The sequence below is a fragment of the Microplitis mediator genome, chromosome 4 (assembly GCF_029852145.1).
Source record: "Microplitis mediator isolate UGA2020A chromosome 4, iyMicMedi2.1, whole genome shotgun sequence".
NCBI classification, from domain to species: Eukaryota; Metazoa; Arthropoda; class Insecta; order Hymenoptera; family Braconidae; genus Microplitis; species Microplitis mediator.
Genome location: NC_079972.1, coordinates 5,726,043 through 5,751,926, shown reverse-complemented (window position 1 = coordinate 5,751,926; position 25,884 = coordinate 5,726,043). Strand labels below are relative to the sequence as shown.

Below are 25,884 nucleotides of genomic sequence, written 5' to 3'. Positions count from 1 at the left end.
TTGATGCTACTTGAACTGGTGGTACTGCACCAGCACCAGCACCAGCATTAGCTAAACTATAATATCTTTCTCGCACGTTATATTCAAAGACTATTCTAAATGTACTCTCAACGTCACACCATATGCTAACTGTGATTTATTATTAAAATAATATATGTATATATGTATATAAGTGAATATAATAACCTATTAATCTTAGTAGACTTAGGTATAGACTAGAGATTATGATAGTAACTATGTATATCCTCAGTGATTATTCACATAGTTGTTGATGTCGTCGACTAACAGGGTACAGTTGAGCAATATATACATATACATATTCACACACATGCATATATTCTTGTGATGATCTCTTGCGACATTCTGTGATGCAGGGATTAAAATCATCCCCGTGGCGACGACGCCAATCTCTTCAGGTGAATCGACTCCTTATCTTCTCTCTCTCTCTCTCTCTCTTGTCTTATATTATCAATTATCCATTGTTCCCAAGTTATTCATTATTGTCAGAGGTGAATAATTAATCTATTGTTCAACGTCAATTGCTCATAATTCTGATACTTTTTTTTTTGATCGGTAATTATTTATTATCATTATTGTTATTATTGATTGTCTTTTAAATTGTAGGCTTCAGAAACTTGATTTTAAGCAGGTGATTTTTTTTTATTTTATTTATATTGTTATTATGAAAGCTTGTAAAAAGGTAGACCACCTGGAGTACTGCAAAAAGATTGCTCTTTAGAGTCTGTGTATAATCTGCAGATAAGACATCTTTCAACAAAAAGGTGTCAAAAGTCGTCGTAGATGAGTTTGAGATTTTTATCGCGATGAAAAAAAAAAAGTAATATATTAAAATAGTATGATAAGCGTGGTCCATGTATGATTTCATCATGAATATAAACATTACGTAAATCACTTACTAACATAAAAATACACTATACGTACTTTAAATTTACTCATGCGCGGTTCTTGAGTGTACGTTATAAAGTATTCTTGATTTATGTTATGATTGTTTAAGATTTATATAATCTTTATTTATATATAATTTATAAACTTTTATTTATATATATTTTTACTCTATAAATATTTAAACATTCTTCGGTTTAATTTTTAAAATTTAAAATTTAAACAGCCGTCAACATGAGGAAGTTAAATAATAATCGGAAATGTATTAAATTTGAAATAATATATATCTATATATTTTATGATCAAAGTAAGTGATTATTTCTTAATAAAAAGCTTTCGAAGCAATAAATTTTATTTTTCGTATCGAAACACTAAATTATTAGTGACCTTGAACTGGTGTTAGGACCTCACGTTTCGATTGTCAAAGTGTTCCCCGGGGATATATGAAAAAAGTTAACAGAAGGAAAAGGTTTTATTTGCTTGCTCGAGTAATAGCAGCAGTAGTAGAACCACCAGGCTTTAGGTTTATAAAAAATAAAAAAGTAAATGGTTGAATTGAAGTCCAAGTAAAAAGTGCACAAGAAATTAATGAAAAGAAATAGAATGAAAAAAAAAGAAATAATAAAAAGTAACGAGAGAAAGAAAAAAAAGTAAACGAGACGATTAGTTCCAATTAGTCGCTAGCATTAGAGAACAGATCGACGGTGGATAATTTTCATTGGGAAATCGGGTCGGTCTAATGCTCACTCAGTCGTAATTTTATTGATGTAGAATTATTTATACAATGTAATGATGGAGTTTCTCGTGAATCATTTGGACATTTATGTCTATCGACCCTGCCATTACTCATCTATATATAACATTGCTCGCCTTTTTAATACTTATTTTAAATTATTAACTTTAGTTCCCACGAAAACACACGTATCTTTGAATAAATAAATAGTCCAGTTAAGTACTAAAATAGAATTAACCCCTTTGAATTATAAATTTATAAATTATTTTATACTTTTAGCGTAAAACTTTGTGCTATTTATGGTAACACAGTTTGTTGGTTATTATTAAAAATTAAGAAACGCTTATAGTTTAGTTTTATAGTTATATATATTGGTAAATCGAATTTTCCTTGGACCTGTTAAAGCTCAACGAACAACACAGCGTAGGAAACCTTATCTACTTCGATAACTCGATTAATTTCTCGAGTAGAGCAAGCAAAGCGAGTGGGTGTTCAAGCCCGCGGATATTTTATATCGGCAATTCGATTTACGCTTGAAATTAGATATTCGCGGAGTCTGAGAATTCTTGCGTCACTTCGATTATAGAAAATTTTTACCTCAGCATCTTATACATTAAATTTTTTTTTTTTTTTTTATTCATATTCATTTATATTATTTTTTATTTTAAAACCATGAATACGAAAAATCGGAAGAATGTTTTGTCGTTATCATTTTTTTTAACGTCCCGTTAATATCCGGATGAAAATCGAGGCTGGCAAAAAGCCAGACATTTTTTATTTTTAATAATATATTTAAATTTATTTTTTATTATTGCTGTCATTTTACTTACATTTTTTTGTCAGCTTTTTTCGTTATCACGTTGGTTCTTTTTTTTTCTTTCGGTACATTTGCTTTCTTTTCTTAAACTTTTATATATAAATATATGTGTAGGATGTATATATACTTAAAGGTCGAATGCGCGTGCGTTTTACCTTGATCGTAGCTTGCCTCGGTTTATCGACCTCTTGTGTTTCGTATGTTCAAAGCTATACAATCATTACATTAGTTCAAGTAGTCACAAACTTTATATATATATATATATATATATATATATATATATATATATATATATATATATATAACAACTGAAAAATTGTTTAAAATTACGTGGATTTTTTTTTGTAGCTTGTTAACGAGATAAAAAAGAAAGAAAATGAAAATAAAAATAAATTGAGTAAATATATAAATAGATCTATATATGTACACACAGTATTTTTTCCAAAGTTTTGGGTTAGTTTTTTTTTTAATTGTTTGTTCAAGTTGCACTTAATTCTTCGTGGGTAACAAGCGAAATCAGTCGAGTGACTGGAATGAAAAAAAGTTGATAGAAAAAGATCGTATCAGTATGGAAGAATAAAAAAGAAAAAAAATAAAGAAAGAAAGAAAGGAAAATTGTAGATGGAGGTTTGGCAAACTGTAGAGCAAAAAAAATGAAAAAAAAAAAATCCTGAGAGAAAGGAAGGTCGCACGAGTCGAGTCATAGGTTTGAAGGAAAACCCATTCGCGCAAATTGGATGGCCGTACACTAGGAGAGATGGCAAACTATGCAATTAAAAAGTTTCCAATGGATAAAAAATCTGGTACACCTGGTTGGTAGTGGTAGTGTAGTGGATTGAGAGATTGAGATTGGCACCAACGATTCCCATGTCGAGTCGAGATCTTATGTATTGGTAACTTTATTTTATTTTTAGATTAATTTTATTCAGAGGTCAATGACGTGATGCAAAAAAAAGCTTTAATAATTCCGCCGAGAGTCAATGTCTCGAGTAGGGTTGGGCTTTACTCTGTTTAATAACAAGTTTTATGTCAACGACATTGCTAGCTATGTAGTTTTGAAATTTCTCCAAGGAAATGTCGTACATTCTGAAAACTCTTACTACTAAACTTGATAATTTTACTTGTACAATAATAATTATAATAATAATAATATTTCAGGATAAAAATAATATTTTAAAATTTTAAAGAACATGCAATCAATAACAATCACATTTACGTTAAAATTTAAATAAATATTTTATTCATTCGAATAATAAAATTGTAACGTAAAAATCAATAAGAAATTTCAGTAAATGAAAATAAAAATTAAATAAAATAAAAAAATGGGGTTTAAAATAAAATTACACAGATTTACCTCGACATAGTTCGAATACTGTGCTAACATTTGCACAACATTGTTTGCAAACATTTTTTTATAATCCATTAAAACAGCGAACAATGCATAAATCTTACCAATACATTAAATTTATTAATTGCTTACTTTTCAGAATAAGAACAAAATTTAATAATTATCAGTTTATATATATACACATCAATACAAATTTATTAATAACATCTAATATTAATTTTTTACTACACTTGCCCATATTACCAGTTATTTAAATATTATAAAATTAAATCTACTAACCAAATAACTTTATCAATTTATAAAAATCAAAATTACCAAATCAACAAACAAAATATAATTAATTTGATATAATATTTGTATTTAATATCCGTAATGTTTATCATCGAGTAAATCAAACGTCGGCAACTCTTCCGGACAAACAAGTCTGCTAAATTTCATACACCCATATTCGACTTTAATACCATATACTACTCTCAAGTCGATCATATCGATCGTCTCTTAGATTGCATTCGACGCACGCAGCTCTCTCAGCTTTCACTTCTTCAACAGCAGCAGCAGCACACGAACAAATCGATACAATCACACATATATATATATATATATATATATATATATATATATTGTATACAACAGAGAGTAAGTACAATATGCGTACAACCTCTATTCGTCCTGCGCTTGGCCTCTGAGCTTCGTCACCGCAACAATTTCGACAAGAGGACACACAAGGGATATATGTATATATAGTAACATGTACCATAGACGAATTTAACATGTTCTATATATAAATCCCTCTCTCTTTAACAAATTCAAAACTTGATTGTCATTTAGGACAAACACAATAAACTTGTCACTCCTTTATCTGCTTCTATCGTCTTGTCTATTCTTTCATCATACTTATTAACAAAAGTGACAAGTTGTTACCACTTCCGGTATACAGATCAAGATAGAGAATGTATATGATAGAGATATCTATATCTTGATATCCAAGATAACATTATTTCATCTCTTAGTACTGTTGTTGTACATTTGTAGTTGTAGTAGTGATCCTATATATATATATATATATATATATATATATATAAACTTATGGGCGTGTGCACACGGTTACTTGGTTCTCTTGGCCAGTAACCAGGTTATAGCTCGTGTTGGAAGTCCGTTAAGCCGTCAAGTCTTACGCCCGCGCCAGCTTTCACTCGCCCTTCGAAAAACTGTACTCAACAATCTACTCTTTTATTATTTTTAATATATTTTTATACTCTCTTATTCTTTTTATTATTATTATCATTATCATTATTATTATTTAACTTTTTTTACTTTACTTTTTTCTCGCTACATTATTCGTTTTGTCGGATTTGTGTTTTAAGCACACACACTCACGCACACATATATCATACTAGTACTACACACATAAGGTAGAGTACCACGCGTGTGGGCTTTATAAATCTCTTGAGACTTTCCATTGTTGTTTAGGCACAACACATACGGCTTTCGCTTCACTCTTGTTGACCAACAGTACTTTGACGATTTAAATCTTTAAACGTAATGCTGTATGTACTTTGAAGACATGTTATTTATTATTTACTCGTGATAATGGCTCTTTTTATCAGACTTATCTTAAGAAGATTTGGATCAAAGTAGCTGAATTATTTAATTTATTATAAATAACTTCGATTGAATAATAATATAAATATGTAATTATTTAATTTCATTAAAATCCAAGCCGTTCACGATCTAATTTATTGACATATCAATAAAAAAATTTTTAAACATGACAGTTTTGGTTGATATTAACCGAACCGACATCATATCTGTAATTAAGAACAACCAATAATGTCAATTAAACTAAGAATTTCCTAAAGGATTAAGTTAATCGGATAATAAATTATATTTTGAATGTGGGCATTAAGTATTCTAGTAGAAATAACAGCGAGTTGTCTTGAGAGAAAACTTGATCTTTCCTTTTTTTCACACAAAAAATATAAATAGAACATTTTTTGTCCCATTCGTATAATAACTGATAATTCAAAAAAAAATTTCTGGGACATAAGAATTTTTTAAACACAAAATTTTCTAGCCTTGTATTAAATGTTACAAATTTTTTTAGTTTTTGAGGGGTAAAATCTTAGTCGGTGAATTAAATCGCATTTTCAAATAAATTGATTTCTGATTTGTAATTGTCCTTATTATTATTATTAGTATTTTAAAATGTGATTCAGTATCCAAGACGATAAACCGTTCGGTGGCACACAGGCTCAAAGATGGAAGAAAATTCGCGATAAAACGTCCAAGACGATTCACGACGATGCCACGTAAGGCTTTGAAAGTCTTCTTGGCGTTCGTTGGATAGTTTAGCTCTGGTACTGCTGGCTCTGCTGCTGCTGCTGCTGCTACTGGTACTGCTGGGTTGGATAGTACGCTCAGCTTCTCGTAAATCAATCGAGGCGCTTACCATTTACCGCAACCCTTAAGCTCTATACCCTCGCTCGCTCGTCTCTGTCAAGGGTAAAGTCTGACTTGAAACTACTACTACTACTACACCCATTTCCAACTTTGTCTTATCTTGCTCAGACATATATATCTATATATAAATATATACTTTTTCTTGTATTTTCTTTTTCCCACCTCACACTTAACTTTATATTCTTATATATTATTTTAAATAAATTTTGAAATATACTCGGATATATTTTTTATACAACACATTAACTTTAACGTAAAAGTTATTTATTAATTCAATTAAGTATTTGGTTATTAAAATTAATGATAATTACAAATAACGAAGTACTTACACACTTTTATCAAACATTTTGTGGAATGAAACAATTCAGATATTATACCCCTGGAAAATATGTAAAAATGTTTACTTGATACTTTAAAACTTTAATTGCATGATAAAATTTTATAAATAATTTAATATTTTCATTCATTAGTACACGCGAGTTATTCAATATTAATAATTTGATATACAATGAATACTTATTTATTATCAATTATACTATATAGTTCCAACATATTGCATTACAGTTCATATAGATTTATATTATGTTCCATTAAATGAGATTTAATCTTCAAAGTAAATAGTTAACATATAGTGAAATGGCAAAGGGTTACTTACATAATTAAATTTAATTAATATAGACTTTCAATCGATTATTTAGTTGAAAATTAATAAATTATGTTTATTATCAGCTTAAAACGAACAATAAATATCAAATGATTTTTTTTTATATCTATATACAATGTATACATTTTTTTTTTAACTAGATGGTTATATAATGATAACGTGCAATATTGTTTTGTCCTCGATAAATAAGAATTAACGTCCTCGTAATTATCACAGTAACAAAATAAATGGCCTTAAAGCCAAAAAAAAAAAGAATAAATAAATAAATATAAACAAATAGTAGAGTTATAATTTAATAGTATCAACAAATTAAATCTGGCAAGGCCAGAAAACATTTTTTTTTTTTATTTTTTTTTATTACATAGAAGCTTTTTGTGTCTGTATACATATATATTAGGGTTTATATAAATATATATTATACATATATACGTTGATATAAAAATTTATCTTTTTATATTTAATCGAATAAATATTATAAGAATTGCAAGAATTCAAGGATGAGCATCTCCTACTAGTTTGTAGTCGATGAAATTGAGCCTGGAGCATCGCGGTGAAATTTTATCCGCAAAAATCTTGAGATATATAAAAATAAAAAAAAAAAAAAAAAAAAAAAAAGAAAGTAAGCAGACGCAGACTTGGACTTGGATTGAGGTTTAGTATTACTCCCTCGATACTTTTCTTCATCTTATAATTCTTTTAATCTCGTGTATCCCGTCTTAGTTACGAATTTACCTCGAAATCTCATTAGTATATATTTATTTTATTTTACAAATTTAAATGTATTTAATTTAAATTTTATGACAGTAAAAAAAAACTAAAAGTAACAGAGATCCAATTAAAATGAAAATTATTTACCATAATTAAACGTGGTATTTGTGAAAGAGATATTCTCAATAGCGTTTGCATTCATAGCCCGAATTACCGATAATCAAGGATGCACATTTCAAGTTAAGTGTGATAATGGAAACACACTCTGAATCCGGCTCTGTATACTGGTGATAATTAGAAAACCTTAATTTTGGAACGGGGCCATTGGGGACTGGGATGTATTCCCATCTAGGATAACCACCGGTGCCTATAGACCACCAGTAACAGCAACAACACTACATAATAGTATATAGTAGCTGTACTGTAGTATATACCGCCAGCCATCAGCCAGTCTACCACCAATACACCAACACTAAACACGGCTAGCTCGCGCGGTGGTGATAATGCAAACGACTGGACGCCGGGAAAATGCAACAGGCCGGAAATAATGTGTAATAGATATAGATCACGATAGATAGAATTGTATTGGAGTTGTTGGAGCCGAGGTCTTCGCGTCTATTCAACCTTCATCAATTGGCTCAGACGTTGTTGTTGTCGAACGCCAAAAGGATAAGCCCAACCTACTCCGATAACGAGTATGCTATGCTGTTATACTAGATAGCTATCTTAACTTTTGTTGGGTAAAAAGCTTTTGCATCAATGAATTTTAATCTCTATTATACTCTCTCATGTTATTTACGTCACTCATTTTATTTAAATCCAATATTAATCGAAACAGTATAAGCCATCGATTTTAAATATACACTTTATTTTATTTAAATTCAATTTTATTATATTTTTTTTTTTATTCAATCCGTCGTTAAATTATTTAAACTTTTTTTTTCAAGACACTCAGTTATGTAAATTATTAACTTTGACAGTTTTATTATACTCAAAGATATTCTCAAGAGATAAATCCGCTATCACGGAATTCATCCATGGAAAAAGTTGAAATATTATATATTTTTTATATTTTTGTTATACGAACATTATATCTATCAGTATATTTATATAAATGGCGTGGATTTTCGCGCTAAATGTTCCACAGGAAATTGGAATAATCGTTTATTCATGAGGTGAAACGAATATTTTGTTGTGAAAATCGATGTTACGGGTAATTTATAGACACGTAGGTAGCAAGCAGTAACAAAGAGTGAGTAAGAGAGTGAGTGGGTGGTTGAGAGAGTGAGTGAGTGAAATAGATTTTGAAAATGGCGGCAGGTCTCTGGAAATTTCGAGGCAATCCCAATTAACCATGTTCTCTAGTACAATATGCACCCTCTATTTGTTTGATTCTCTGGACCATGTAGTGTACCTCGGCACATTGGTAGAATGGTTTGTGCACGTCCCACAACGCCTCAGCACATATCCTATCCGCGTCGGTGTAATCAACTCTCGATTTACTTCCGCGAGTTTCTAATTAGGATAGCGTAGTACCCACCGGCAGAGGCAACTCTCGCGTACGAGTCAGTTTCACCGATTCTATTCTACCGTCGTCACTCATCTCACTCTTGTTCTCTTTGTACATCATATTTTATCCCTTTTCATTCATTCTCTGTACACGTATCTCTGTTTTATGCCCGGTGGTGTATTAATCTCGTGTAATCGCGAGAGACTCCCATCGCATCCCGGCCCGCCCGTGCTTTTCCAATCCACTATTACTATTACTGCGGTGAGTAAAAGGGGAAAGAGAAATATATATATATATATATACATGTACAAGAGAATCAAGACCGAAGGGTGTGTACAGTATTATCAATGTACCTCGGATTTTCGGATTAATTGCGCTTTGCTACCATCTGCTTTGGTCATCACGCCACGATGAATAAATAATTCACGATAAATAGCGTAAAATTTTCGACTATTCAATCCTCTGACGAGCTTCATTTTATAGATATACATTACCCACAGTGCTTTGATGCTTAATTCTTTTATATTCCTTTAAATAAAATGTCGAAACAGATATTTTAAATTAATAAAACATTTAGAATAAACAATTTTATCTTCTATTCAATTTCAAATTTAATTAAAAATACAATAATTTTTTTTTTTTTTTTTTTTTTTTCAAATAACTCGAAGCTTTCAGCTCCTATCTATAGCTCTAAATATTAATTCCGTAGAAAACCAATTGGAAAATCTTTTTGTCGAATGAATTTTATATCGGTGGATAGTTAATAAGTTTTAGTTTAAAGTTATAAATTTGTAAAAAAGTTTGGTTTTATTAATAAACTCTAGATTGAGTTTATCTAGGAAATTTTTTGTATTTTTTTTTAATTACAGATAAAGTTGTTGAGAATTTAATTATCTATTAAAAAGATCTCTTCTCCATTGCCAGCGTCATTTTTATCTTCCATGAAAGATTACGGTGTAAAGTAAAAAAAAAAAAAAAGAAAAAAGAAAAGGAAGATTAAAATTTTCCAGGCTTTAATAATTGCAATGAAGTTATTTTTAAAATGAAAAAATATTTCGATAAAAATTTCATCCTTGAGCACTTGGTAATTTCCTGTTAGATGTATGCATAAAAAAAAAGTTAAAAAATGGATGAAATTTTCATATATCAGATGTATAGTATCCTCTAATATATACGTATACATATATATCTCTCTATATATAACCTTGATCTGAATGCTTACTTGCAGCATTTTCCTCTCTTGATTTTTCCCTTCAGGCAATTCAGCGACGCTATATAGCGTTAAACTACGGTAGCACGTCATCGACTGAAGATGCCCGTCGGTAATTTTCAATTTCAATCTCTCCTATTTCCGAATTCTCAGCTGCGCATCGTGAGAATATAACGACCAAGATTTTAACTGTGTGAGTGAGAGAGTGAGTAAGATATAAATAAAAGAGAGATAAAAATAAGAACCAAGAGCTTACAGACTATAGACTATGGAGTATAGATATAGTGAGTAAATGAGAATAAGACAAGACGAAAGCTTTTCTCCTATCCCTCCTCCTTACGTTCTTGAATTTTCTACAACATTCATTATTCACATTTCCCCCTCAGTCTTACTCTACCCTCCTCTGGTTCGCGATTGTCATCTGATAAATTGCCGGGCATCTAAAGGAAATTTCTCCTTTTTATTGAAACATATTTTACACTGAAAGTCCAACTCGTCTATCGTTTATTTTTTCTCATTTAAAAAAAAAAGTAAAAATAAAAATATTTATATAAAATAACAAAAGAAAATAAAAATACAGTGAGGAAGTCGATAAAATGATAATTTCCTTCTTGAAGGCTTTGAGTCTCTTGGCTGTCGTAAAATTCCGTTGAGATGATAGAGAGTAAAGGATCTCCTCGTAGACGTTACTGTTGAGCGCCAGTACATACATTGTATATACATCAGCGTATATATAAAATAAAAATAAATAAAAGATTGAATATGTTGGTAGATAAAGACATCGTATGACGGGTAAATATCTTGCACGTCGAGACGAAAAAACGCAACAGGGCGGAAGTATGTCGAGCGGATGGGACGTCGATAGTATTGAATGGTTCTGATGTTGATGCTACAAGGTAAGAGTAGCAAAAAAAATAAAAAAAAATAAAATGAGAAACCGAGATAGTGATAGAGAGAGAATTTTAGCTTTTGTTAAAACTCTACAGCGTATATGATGCTCTCACCAGTTTTTTAACCCATGTTCATACTAGGGATATAGTACCCCCAGCTTTCTGGATTGGTTGTCAAGTATATTCGCGTGATGTACATTGTACACTACCTAAAGTACCTAAATATCAGCTTTCGTGATGTATTGTACATCATATATAAGCACATATTGGTTCGCAAACATTAGTAGTACACATATTGTAAGATGTGATGTCGTATGTCAGCCGCATTTATGTGTATAAACTTTTTTTTTTACTTTTGCAAGTAAATAACTAAGCGTTAAAGTGAAAATACATTATACTGTTATGATGATATATATATATGTTTATACGGTTATATGTTGTGAGAAATCAATATTTCTATCCACTTATATATAATATATATATATATAACACGGACGGTTTTATGGACAAACATCTGTCACGAACACACGCATTGTGACTCACGGGAATTAACCTGCCCGCAATTTCATAAAACTACCTACCGACAATTGTCTATAATTTTGCTAGATAAAAAAATAAGTACTATTAGGTACTTTATTTTTTTTTTTTATTCTTCCGCAATCGTATATATTTTTTTTATGAATTTTAAATCTACAACAATTATAGAGATAAAATAAATATAAATGGGAAAAAAAAAATCTTTGGCAATTATCCTAGAATTTTAATATCGTACATATAATACATGGCATTTGAAATACCTACTCACTGCTTACTATACTACCCAAGGAAATATCATTATGGATAAATATCATATATTATGCTGGAATTACTATTTAATAATTGAACAAACAAAGTATTGATTATAAAATCAACTTATTATTTAATTATACTAATAACCAGTAGTATGAATCATTTAAAAAATATTTACTTTGAAACAGATACAATTAATTATTTAGACAGATTAATTCTGTATCCAATAATCAAATATGTATTAGACATTTAGGGTCATGTGAATCGATCGATTACTACCTTAAGGATTAAATGTTTCCTATCCTCATACTCTCGTACGTGTATATTGCTAGACGAAGCTTATTCGTCATGACATCACGTGTAGTATAGGTAGATCAGACATCGAGGTAAGCAGGCGAGCAGCTATCTAGGCAAATGGAGTTGAAGCTTTGTCACAAGGGGTGCAATGAGCACATAACTGCAGGAGCATTTCGCTCTATGTATTAGAGTGTTACTATGTATGTACTTATATATACTGTAGTATACATACATACATATGTATATATAGATACACATATACAGTGGTACCAGAGACTCATGTATACAGAGGTCCTTTAGGACACGTGGACATCGAGAATGTTATCATGGGGATCAATTCAATTGTCTTAAAGTGAGTTACTGCCGTTAGGACACAACGAATTACAAGAGGGGAATCAACTCTGATCGTTGATGTTGTAAGCTAGCAAGCTAGCAAGCCAGCCAGCAAAATCAGGAATAGGAGCTTTTGTATTGGAAATGAACAAAGTCAATGTATGTTACGTGATAATGATACTTACCACCCTATCTGTTATAGTTCGCTAGCTATTTCTAGCTATTTCTACCTGTCTGTACCTACTAGCAACCCACCCCCTATCTCAACTGTTATATCTCGAATCCAATATCGAACAGTCAATGCAAGTGTCTTTTGTTATTTCGTCCCTTTGATCCTGGCGTATTGGCGAACGAACAAACGAACATTTGCTGGGTGAAAGAAAAAAAAATAACTGAATAAGAGAATAAAAAAAAAAATCAGGGGGGAGGGAGAAATTGAGAGAAAGAAAGAAACGTACATTTTGTCAAACTCTATACAGGTTTCTCTTTGATTCGGAATTACTGGAGCTATTTTTTGTTCGGGCCTTTGTCACATGACAGTTACTCTTTTGAATTTATATACCTCTTTGTGAATACCAGTTAATGAAAAACTATGTTTGATTAACGTAAATTACTTGTTTGATTAAAGTGATTAATATCACTTGTTTAATTTGTCGATGTTTCATTCAAGCATGTTTATAAATTAGCAGCGTTGAATTACTCCGAGTAAAATTTTCATCCATTTATTTATTTAATTATAATTTATAATTAATTTTTTGTTAAAAAAATTATCAGTTTCAGAAAATAAAATTTTGTTTGAAAAAAAAAAAAAGATTATTAAATTTAAAAATAAACAACTGCTTAATAGATTTAACGCTGCTGGTACCATATGCTACCAACAAAATAACTTTTATAAATTATTTTTCACATAAAGTTTATTGAAAAAAAATTATTTTTCATTATAAACAATAGCCTTTTAATAAATTTAAATGAATTTAAAAATATTCGGTTCGTAATGAAAGTTTTTTATGTTTTTATGTTTTTTAATTACCGGCATATATTAAAAATAATTATAAATGTAAATGGGTTATAATTATAAAATTTTTATTATAATTTAGTGAATTCAATGACGCAAAATGCGCGAAGCAAATTGATGGCATGAAATGTCTGTCCTATAATAATTATAGTGAATGGTTAAACTTCCGGCGTGAGTATCAGCATCAGCATTGTGTTTAACTCCCCCGTCTCTATTGTTGTGAATATAGCGGATATTGGAAATACTCAAAGACGAACTTTCCAAAGTAGGTTTCTCACACCGCAGACGACATCACCACCTACCAGTACTACCACTTTTACTTATACCACTCACTTATGAATAGAAACGGGTCGTTTGGGGGTCGAGAGATCGCTACCGGATCTACTCTCATGGGTACATCGGGGTGAACTACTCCCAGGAACCGATTAATATTCATGATATCACGATAACGTGAACTGTCGTGAAATCGGTGCCATTGCATTACATTGCAATGGAAGGGTAAAAAGCCACCACCGTAACACACACACATGTAAGTTTTAATATTAGTACTTGCAGTGTGATGATGCTAAGGGACCAATATTCACACCAATGCAAACGGAAAATATTCCAACCTAGTTTTATAGTCTGAACACGCGCACACTTTTCATTATTATCATTCCGAATACACAATCGTAATAAAGGTGTATACATACGATTTATATCATCAGTAAGTTGAAGAGAGAATACACAAAATAAAATAGCTGTTGTATGTAATGCCAACAACAATAGGATAATAAAAAAAATGTCGTGTACTTGAGCTGTAAGCTGTAATAGTTGTAGGCACTAAAAATAAGTAGCTCTATTATAAAAAAAAAAAACAATAATAGTTGGGTAGACTAATTTTTCAGTCTTGACATATATACTTATTTTAAAGAATCTAGTTTGTCCTCCATCGTACTGTTTTGTTATAATAGTCATCTTTCTTGATGAGTAGTAAATAACCTCTGATGCAATTCTCTCGTCGACGCGTGTGCAAATGCTTCGCGGATGTGGAATATTTAAAAGAAGGGGAAAGTAAGTGCCTCCCTTTGTTCATGTTTGACAATAGTGCACCTGCTAGTTTTTTTTTGTACATACATTTTTTTCTTTATTGTTATTATTTTTATTATATTTTTAACTCTCTGTACTGTGCATTTACGCGGAAATTATACAACACCAAGAAAAACACCTCCATTGCGTCATATTTTTCTCCCTCCTTGTTACTTTAAACTTCTCAGCTCGTCGACTCGCTCTCATCATCTTCAACTTTAAAATTATCACTGACGCATCCGCTTATTAACTCGCGTTGAATTGTTGCAAGAAAACGTGATAGACAAATCTAGAGATAAATGCCATACGAGTTAAATTAGTTTGAAAATTTATTATTATGAATTCAACTATAATTTATTTATTATTAAAAAAAAAAAATTGCAAATTTATACTTTAATACTTTCGTAATACTGAAACTCCGTTACGTAATTTCTTAAAATCAATTTAATATCCAATTTAAAATTCTAAACATTCAAAATAATTTTATTAAATACAAAAAATATACATATCTTTATTTTTAAAAAATTAACTAACTATATTTTACAACATGCATTATCCGGTGTTAAATATCGAATAGTAGTAATAAAAAAAAAAAAAAATAATAAATAACTAATAAAAAATAAAAAGGAAGGTAAAGTTAACCGCAGAATGCACAGCGTTTTAGTCGTTTTTCACGTTAACGTTTCGCATTTCCCGGGTGGTTTAACGAGTCGCGTGATAGTCCACAGCCCAAGAGGGGCGAGGTAAGCACTAGAGGTAAAACCACCAAGAATCATGTTACTTAAGGCGAGGGGGAAGATCACATGGGGGTAAGGGGACCGAGGATACGATAGAGGTAGCAGTACATATATATATAATAGCGTGAGTGAGGTTACAAAGAGGAGGCGAAGAGATCGAGACGCGAAGTACAAGTTGGAGCAGAGGCCATACCAGCAAAATACAGAGTCCAGGCTTCTTGCCAGTTCAGGAATAAAACTCATGGCTATAGACTAAACACCAGTGTACCATACATATAACATCAGACAATATTAGCTGTATTGTAGAGTTTCTTACCGGTGGATAGAAGCCTCCTATAAGCTTGCTGCTGATACTCTCCACTACAACATGCAACAAACAACTCAGAAGCGAGTATGGATATAGGTAGGACTGTACCAAGGTTCGTCGTTGTCGGTAGATAGTAAGCCGGCAGCCGGCAATTACTAGCTGGAATGTCTAGGAACGCGTGGGACTCGATCTTGAGTAAGGCCCCTACCCGCCACGACACATACATATATACAAGTCCTTGCCTTCTTCTCTCTTTGTCTTTTTCAGCATCCTCTTTCTCTTTATCCTCCTCACATTACCCTCCCACTTATTTTCTTGACTGTAAACTTTACAGTCATACTGTCTACTGTGTGCTCTATAGCTAGACTCCCTACTTGCATTATATGGATGCATACATCTATGCAAGAAATTACGTGGACAGGTATATGACCCGTTCTCTCGAGAGAAGAGTCACAAGCATTAACCGTTTCTATATATATACTTATACCGTATGTCTAAGTATTTTCTATCCTACTCGACTTATTTGCGTATATATATATATGTATATACATATACTTGAGCGTATATAATGTTAACTCCGAGACTCTCTAATCTACCATTCCTCTATCATCTATTTCCATTCCGTTAAAAGACGTAACATAACAGTGTGTCCCGACATATGCCCTGAGAGATATACACGCAATCTTGTGGCAGGCCACGAGGATCAATGAGCGTATGAGTGAGTTAGTGAGAGAGATGATAAGGATGAGGATGAGGAGGAAAGTTTTAGATAAAGAGAAAGATAGAAATGGCAACGGTTACAAACGAACCAGCGAACGAGTGAGCCCCACCCACACTGCCCGGATGTGTGGCATCTCCGACCTCGAATAATTTCAGAGGACGCCCAGCTACAGAGTTCTCTCGGTATTACGGGTTTTATAAGTGTCCGCTGATTTATCTTTTACATATATACACATATATATGTATTGCTCGCGTTTATATATATTAGTCGTCGTATGTATTCGAGGATAAGAGACCCGTTGAAATATATTGTAAGCGACCGAGCGGGATATCTCCTGGCGATGACTTTCTCCCTTGGTTTAAAACTTGCCGAGTGGAGGTTTATCTTATTCATCTGGACGTGTACGCGCCTACGCAAGTCCTGGGCTTACAGCGATCGCTCCTGCCGCAGTGTTGCTCTGCTGCTCGAAGAGTAGCAGATACCAGAAAGAGTCCAAGTATTTTGTACCTGACTACACGTGTGTTTTACTTTTTTTAACTAAATTTAATAAAAGAATGGAAGAAAACGGAGTAGGAAAAAAAAATAATAACAAAAATGAGTAGAAAAAATATAAATAAAAATAACAAGTTGGCGACGATCAACATCTGGCGAAGCGATTTGCCCCAGGGACCATTCACGCGATTGGGCGCGAGCCGTGAAGATAAAGAACACTGATTCCTTTTCCCTTATTTATATTCTGCACATCCTTCTTTTCCGTCTTTCTTTCTTTCTTTCTTTCTTTATTCTGTTCCCGCTACTTCTTCTTTCTTGTTCTTCAGATATATTTACTGTATATGTATATAAACTGTATGCTTGTTTGCTTCCTTGGTATCTTTCGTAATCGTGCACGCGTGCCTACAAGTACGCACTTACCAGGACTCCTGTTCTCTTTAGACACGCTTCTGTGCGTTTCAAGGTTCACTATTTATACGCACGTCTATTAAATTCATAGGTCATTATATTTAATTCACTATTAAATTTTTTTTTTTTCATTTTAAAATTTTTTCAATAATAATTTTTTTTTTTTTCTGACTGTTGTATAACTAATTTAATTAGTTATAATGAGTCAAAAGTAAATTTATATACATGCTTAAAATATTTGCGTATTTACTATTTGAAAAGTTAGAGCTTTAATAATTGTAATTACAAAGTTTTTGATTCTTAATGAATTTTCTTGCTTAAAACTATCTTTCTCTTTAATCGTCTTTCTCAACACAAAAGAAAACAAAGAACCTGAAATTCAAACTTTAAATTATGTCACTAAATAAAACTACTAAAGAACAATTAAATATAATGTACAATTCGAGTTGAATTGTTTTTTTTATATTATAAATTAAGTTTAAACATAAATTAGATAACTTTTTAATTTTATAAAATAGTTAAATAAAGTTTTTAATTGTTTTTAGTATATAAATATTTATATATCAAATATACTAGACCAGCAGATCGTGATGGACAATAGTAATGTCGCGGAAAAAAAAAGTAAGTAAAAATTACTATATTGATACTGCTATTCTAATACGTCGTATCCCACAGAATTTGACATTTTTATTTTTGAAAAATAGAATCATTGTAACAATGTGCAGCTTATGTCAAAATTTTAGAGGTCAAATTGTTTATTTAGTATTTTTAAATAAATATTATAATATGTCGTATTCCACATTCATGTAGGTTCAGTCACGCTTAGTATTTTTAATTTTAAGGGAGCAATTAACAACATGCGTATACTCTTATGAGAAAGTAATTATGCAAAATTTTTTACTTTTCTTATAGAATATAATTCAAAATTATTCATTCACTACAAATGCCTGTATTTTATAAAAAACGAAATTAACTTTGTAGGTTACACCAATGTAAACATAATACAAATAATTGCACACCTCAAGCGCGAAAGCGCTGAGGGTGTCTTATGAACGGTTTTTTTTTTCTTTTGCGACCGTGAAACGTTTTTATCGTCTCTTGAAAAATTTCCTAAATGTGGGATACGACATATTAGAATGGCAGTATCGATATAGAAAGAAACTTGATATCACTAATGCACGGAAAAAACAATATAGTAGTGGCAACTCTCTGGGATAGTACTGAGTACTTTCTGTAAAAAATAATTTCAGACAGTACTGTATGATATCTAGACTGTATCCACTACTATCTAGACTATACCCACTACTGTCCGGGATAGTACTCAGTACTATCCAGAAAGTAGTGGATACAGTCTAGATGGCATACAGTACTGTCTGAAATTTTTTTTTACAGAAAGTACTCAGTACTATCCCAGAAAGTTGCCACTACTATATTGTTTTTTCTGTGTGGGATCCGATAGTTTTTACTTTAGATAAAAGTAAAAAATTACTATTCCATAAGTAAAATGTGCTATCATAAATTAAAAATTACTAAAGTAGTAACTTTTACTAAGTCTCTGGATCTTTTACTTATGGAAATAGTAATTTTTCACTTATGCTAACAGTAAAAGCTATCGGATCCATTAAAGTTTTCGGGTTACTTTCCACATAGTAATTATAGCTAAATTTTGAGATCCGTTTTTATCCGTGTGGTAATTTGATTATTTGTTATTTAAAAAATTTCTTTGGTTTTTAAAAATAATTAAATAACCCCGAGTGGTATGAGCGCCAGTAAACGGTACTGCATAAAGCCATTGTGTGTCACTGGGAAAAAATAAACGGTGTATGAAAGAAGAAATAAAAGGTAATAAAAAAAAAAAAATGAAAATAAAAGTAAAATAGGCACGCGATTTTGTTTTTAATTCAGGTCACCGAGCCACGTGGCACTGTCATGCTTTTCCAATTGATCGGATGTATTACGTTGAAGTAGTTTAGGAGAGTTTAACACATTTATAGATACTCATATATATATATTACTGTTAGATATTATCGATCATAAAACCAGTTAATTTTTTTTTATCTCTCCGTTCAAACAAACGCTTAAGCCAAAAGAATACGATGAATATTAAAGCACAAAAAAACGTCGAAATAAAACCGTAATGAAGGCTTTACTTGTGAATTTAATAGCTCACTGTAATAGCGATTTACAAAGCAATAAAACGAGAGCTGCTCAGTGAGATCTTAAACGAACCGTGATCGACATAAGTCGACACAGAATAAGATTAAAAATAAAAAAATGATAACAAAAAAAGAATAAAAAGATGATAAGAATAAGCGGGAAGGAGATTTCCTCTGTCCGGTGAGGATTACATCCGGCTCCGCATACTAGCAGGATTGAGAGTGCGGGAAAGTGAGGAAGAAAGAATAAAAATAAAAAAAAGGATTGAGTGTTTTAATACACGGAAAGATCAGAGAAGTGAGAGTAAAGGATAGAAGATGGTTTCAGAAGCACACTGGATAATATTACGAGGCTTTAAAATGCTAATTAGAATATACCAATTAAAACAACGTTAACCGTGGACTTTTCCGTCTACCACCTGGGACTCGACCTTCCGTGAATTCATCGTCACAATCCACTCTCCATCTCCAGCTCCACCTCCACCTCTACCTCAACCTCTTGTCCCTACTTTACTGTGTTAATACCGAGAACATCAATAAATTTTTATGCTAAAAAATCTTTTATTTTTATTCCACAATCTTTTATATTAAATAGTTGACGGTATTTTTAATCGCTGGTTTAAAAAAAACCTTGTTCCTCATCATTAAATTTCATCACTGGTTTTTTTTTTTTAAAATTTTTTTACCAATTTAAAAAGTACATTCAAAAGTCTCATCTCATCTTGCTCGTGCCGGTTCTCCGGCTTTCTGAGTATATATCAGCGTAGGGAGAGATTGGAAAAAAAAAAAAAAAAAAAATTACGTAAGAGACCGACGACCGAAGATTACGAAGCATAAGAAATAATGAGATCTGGAAAAGGAATGAAAGCAAGGCCGAATAGTTGAATTGCCGGCAAGGTCGTCGAGTTCGAGAAAGTAACGAGTTGTAGTTATATTCCCAGGAGTCACTTTTCCCACGTGTTCGAAGAGTCGAGGACTTTGAGAAGGCGTTGCACGTGAATTATTAAACGGTATAATCTGTCTAGTCTTATATATAGATATCTATATCTATATATATAGAGTTTGGTAGAATAGTAAAACTAATGTCAAAGAATTGAGCCGGAGAAAGGTCTTGGTGTGATATCTGTCGTCGTTGTGGTACTGAAGAGTGTCCAGATAGGATAAGATTAAAGATAAAAAATAAAAAAAATATATCTAATTCGTCGTGGTTTGAATCATCACGTTCGCGTATCTATGATGTAATCTTGATAACTATGAGATCGATGCTTCGTGACGACAGATCTTTTTAGTGATACTGTTACTATGATGATGATGACGGTGATGATGATGATGATTATAATCTATAGGTGATTTTGTTTTATGTGCTGCTCGTGAATGTACGTCCAGTCAATCCACTCTCGAGTATCTTGTGCTGTGTAACTATAGATATACAAAAGTACATAATAAGTATGGTTATCTCTGTCGAAAGTCATCAAGTATACGAGTTGTCTGATGGCTTTGTCGCGCGACGGGTTTCTCACTAAAGCCCAAGCCAAGTAAAGCCATGCCATGGCAAAGCCCATACTACACCATACCAGCGTAACTGAATGATTACCATATGAATAGAGTCCGAGCGAGTGAATTGTAAAGCCCACTAGGGCCCTCCCAGAAGCTCTTGATACTTAATCCCCTTTATACTTTCACGTATTTTCTATTAATACTTTTGTTTGTATACACACTGCCGTTAAGTGAATATTTGAATAATTATCTAGTATTTAATTTAAATTTAAATTTATATTTTTTTTTGCTTTTCGGTTTTACTGGTGGTGGTGATGGTATGCATTCTATTATCGCCATAGAAAACAATAATGCTAATAATTATTTACTGCCATGAATTTGAGGTATAAAAATTTAAACAACGCCTTTCAATAATTCCACTAAACGAGTTAATTACAATTTAGCCAATTAAAGTGCCAAACAGTGAGTGTGAGAGATGAACGGCACGAACATTGGAAATGGCTGATGGCTTCAATCGCATTTCCATCATCACCATACGCACCCGATAATTTGCGGCTTAACTGTTTTCCTCTCTCGCTCCCTCTTGCTTGTTTCCGCGTTGTCGTTTTCTTTCTCACTTTTGTCACAACGATAGACTACTGAATGTATATTTATATATCTATGTTAATATATAAACATATATATCTATATATATATTTACGGGATCGTGCCGATGGCGTCGACCCGACGCTGTGCGAACCAACGCATTTCCATTTTCTCGGTTGGATCAGGCGGCGTGTTTTGCCCGAGGGTGTAAGCACCCAACCACTAGTACTCGTATCTATCTGCCCCTCGGCAACAACCGCAGTCGTGCAAAGTAAAACGTGTCGCCAGTGACTGAACCTTGGGTTTCATAATAATAGAAAAACTAAAAAATGTATGTAGGAATTATATATATCTATATCTATAAAGTTATTGATTATTTTATTTTTATATTTCAATCTCTAGACATGGAAAATTTTAAAGACTGGAACAAAAAACGAGTCTAGAAAATATAATTGAGTTATTAATTTTCTAAACTAATTTTGAGTATAAAGTTATCGAATTTGTTAAATTTATTCTATGGATCCCGACAGGCGGTAAAGTTAATATATTTTAAATTTATAATAAAATAATGTTATAAATTTTTTAAACTTTTCTCTAAATAATTTAACCGAATACACCTTTTCCCGAGCATATCAAAACTTTTAATTAAATATGAATGCAGTTTTAAAATATCTCCGTATGTAGTATCGATTGAACGGTAGATATATTATTTTTAAAATAACCGAAAGATAACCAGATTTTTGATGAATTATTTAATCATCAACGTCGTAAAGTTTTAATTATAAATAATAGCTCATCGTATCTCTAAAGTAGTATTTAATGTTAAAGATAAAATTGATTTATTAGATGAAATTTAATTATTCATATCTCAGTTATTAATCCTTTTAAAAATTAAAAAAATTCTAAACTTTATTAAGGAAAAACCATTAATATTAAATACTTGAATGGCTTCTATTTAATAATATTAAATTTATCCAAAATATCAGTTTCACCTCGAAATCCGACACCTGTCTCGTTTTCAAGATAATTATTAAATATTCAAACTTAACGTAATATTAAATCGTACATTAGTCGTGCTTCTCCTCGTAGTTCACCCTCTATACTCTAATTTACTCTTTTCCGTCAGTGTTGTACTGTCTATCTACGTCCATTATCCTCCTTGTTCAGTAAAAGTGAAGCCCGATATCGACATAGCAATATAGCTTCTCCCGTAGCTGTATCGTCGATATATTGCAGGAGTGAAACCCAAGATATCCACGGGAATCAGCATCATAGAGAGAGCTATTGAAATTACTTCACGTCTCACTGTCTTCTCACTGCTATTGCATAGAGCAGGAGCAGCAGCATCCAACAACGTGCTGCAGTATCCAATCCTGCACTCCTACAACCATCAGTACTTGTGTTGCTGTCCACCTCTGGTTAGTTATTCCTTCCTCTCTCTACAATCCCCTCATAGCAATAACCTATACGGAAATACACATCGTACCGTGATATTATTCCTGCTTCATTCTCCCCGGTCTCGGGGTATTCCGACTACTGATCCTAGACGATTATCCAGCCGTACGAACGTGTGCAGATTGGCCTCTTCATCCATTCCAGAGAGGCGTCAAAACGGAATTCAATGGCTCTTCTCTCTCTCTCTCTCTCTCTATCTCTGTCTCAGTCTCCTCTTATTCCTCAAATCCACATACACATATATATAGCCCGTCTCACACATGTAATACGATGTAGTTTCCGCGTTTATGCAATCTATTTGCACGGATACAGGTTGATGCAATCGTCATCATATTCTATCGCGTGTGCCAGCAGTAAACTATCAATAAACTACACGGCATCAATACATTTGATGGTTACATTATGTTGTTTCTCTTTCTTTATCTGTTTTTCTCTCGCTCTTTTTCTTTATAGTTTCCTCTTAAGTAATATATGTTCAAGTTGTACATAGAAGCCGAAGAAAAGAATAAGGCTGTACGTCTTCGGCAACACTTTAAATCGTGTCTTAAACCCGTGAGAACTTTCTAGCTTGAATCGAGTTATCGTGATGTACTGTAGCACTTATTATGCGAAGGACGCACGTGAGGAAGCTTCATATTTATATTTAAAATTATTATATTTTTATTACTTACCTACTTACATAAAAACTGTTGTTATTATTTAGGAAATATATATTATTATCATGAGGATTGGCGGATGAGAGAATGGTCCGCGGAACTGACAGTAATCCTACGCTGGCCCCTAAACGATAAGATTCAAACTGATGGGCTTTGTCTAGAACTCTTTGAGTTTGCTCGATAAAAGCTCGGATTTACAGAGTTATTGGACTCCACTGCAACTGAGTTTTAGAACCAACTTTTATTGACGTCACGAATATTTCATTTCTCAAGGTTTTATATTTCTTCTTTATCCTGTTCTTTTTACTCAAACTTAAACTTCTGCAGCTTTTACTACAGCATTTAATTAAAAATATTTAATTTCGTTATCACGACAAATTTTATCTATTTCTTTTAAATTTATTCGACAAAATTGTGTTTTACAGCTTAAAGTTATATTTATAATATACAGCATTATTTTATATTTTTTGTCGCTGGATGTCTATGAATTCTCGTGTGTCATGTAGCATCAAAAAGATCGTAAAACCCTGGTACTCAATGAGATTCTGAAGATCTTCTCAGACATGTTTATGCTCACGAACGGCGACAGACAGGTAAAAATATTTTTCTCTCATATCTCTGAGGAGTCTGTCTATAAATATATCTGTCTATGTATATATATATACTATAGGTATAAATATATTGTTGATGGTTAAGACGAGAGTAGTATAAGCACATCGATTTGAACGATGAACGCTTGCCCATATACTCTCGTAAAAGCTTGACTGGCACACGCGCGTGAAATATCCTTAGGACATGTCTTGCACTTTTCAAATGTCTTTTGGGTTTCCGTTTCTCACCAACAGCAACAACAACAACAACAACAACAACAACAACAACAATAATAGTAGTAACAACAACAACGACTTTTTCTTCAGTCGTAAAACCATAAGATACGACCCCCAGTATGACGTGCTCTATATATTTCTCCTGGCTAACAACTACTTATCTTTCTTTCTCTTTATCCCTTTCCTTTTTTTTTACTTACTTTTATACATTTATCTAACCACCACAATATCCATCTAGTCGTTCTCGTTCTTCGCGAAATGATAATCCTCCTGTCATCTCATTCCCATCGGTGCATAACGAAGGATATTACTTTCCGCGAACTTCACCTAATAATCAAAGAAAAAAATATTTTGCCGCACAAAAGAAAATAAAACTTATTTTTGTAACTTAAAGTTTAATGAGAAAAATTGTACGGACCATCAAACGTTAAAACTAGACTCGATTGCAGATCTCAAGATTTAAAAAACAAAAGGATATTTCACTTGAATAAATGAACAAAAAAAATAATAAAAATTCCATTATTTATTTTTTTATTTTCGAATATATTTTTTTCAATATAACTATACAAGCGCGAAGGAAAAAAATTAAATTACGATGTCGATGTATTTCGAGTGGAATGCGATGGAACGAAAATCGACACGATCGCGTTCACTACTAGCATTTGAAAAATGTAGAGGAGGGTCGCCGACCCGGACTGACCCGTCTGTAGCTCTCGACCCTATCCTCCTTCTTCTCCCTCGGTCCCTCTCCGCGTTCTATCACCTCCATCGCTACTCATCTCACTAACTCGTGTGTCTACTGGTATTTCTCTCACTTGCACTCCAACAAATACCAATACCATTGTGGATACACTGTATAGATATATACATATGTATATATTTTGTAACGCGTGAAACTGCGGCCGAGTTATCACAGCAACTAACAACTCACAAATATCTGTATACCGGTGTACCATACTCTACCATACTAGTACATACCAGTTCATCTGTGTACATGTGTACAGCCTTAATCTATTCTCCATATAATACCTCATCTAATCGGTTCTTCTCTCATATCATCGCAGAGAGCAGTTTCTCTCTATATAACGTGCTGCTACCGTAATCTCATACCGAGATAAATTTCCTCAGTCTGATCCTCAGGGCATTAATCCACGCGGATTGGCGACACGACACGACTCTTGTGGACCAATACCACCTAAAGTTGTCTTGTATTATATACACGTACCAATATGTGTACTAGCATAGACCCCGCGGGCCATCTGATCGAGGAAAACCACCGGCAAATTGCGTCTGAGCGA

General features: G+C 32.4%; 1 protein-coding gene across 2 annotated transcripts in view; it reads left to right on the top strand.

The window, feature by feature from the left end:
- LOC130666912 (plexin-A4) overlaps positions 1–25,884 on the top strand; it is a 163,984-nt gene that overhangs the window by 52,543 nt on the left and 85,557 nt on the right. The gene's annotated exons all lie outside the window — the stretch shown is intronic.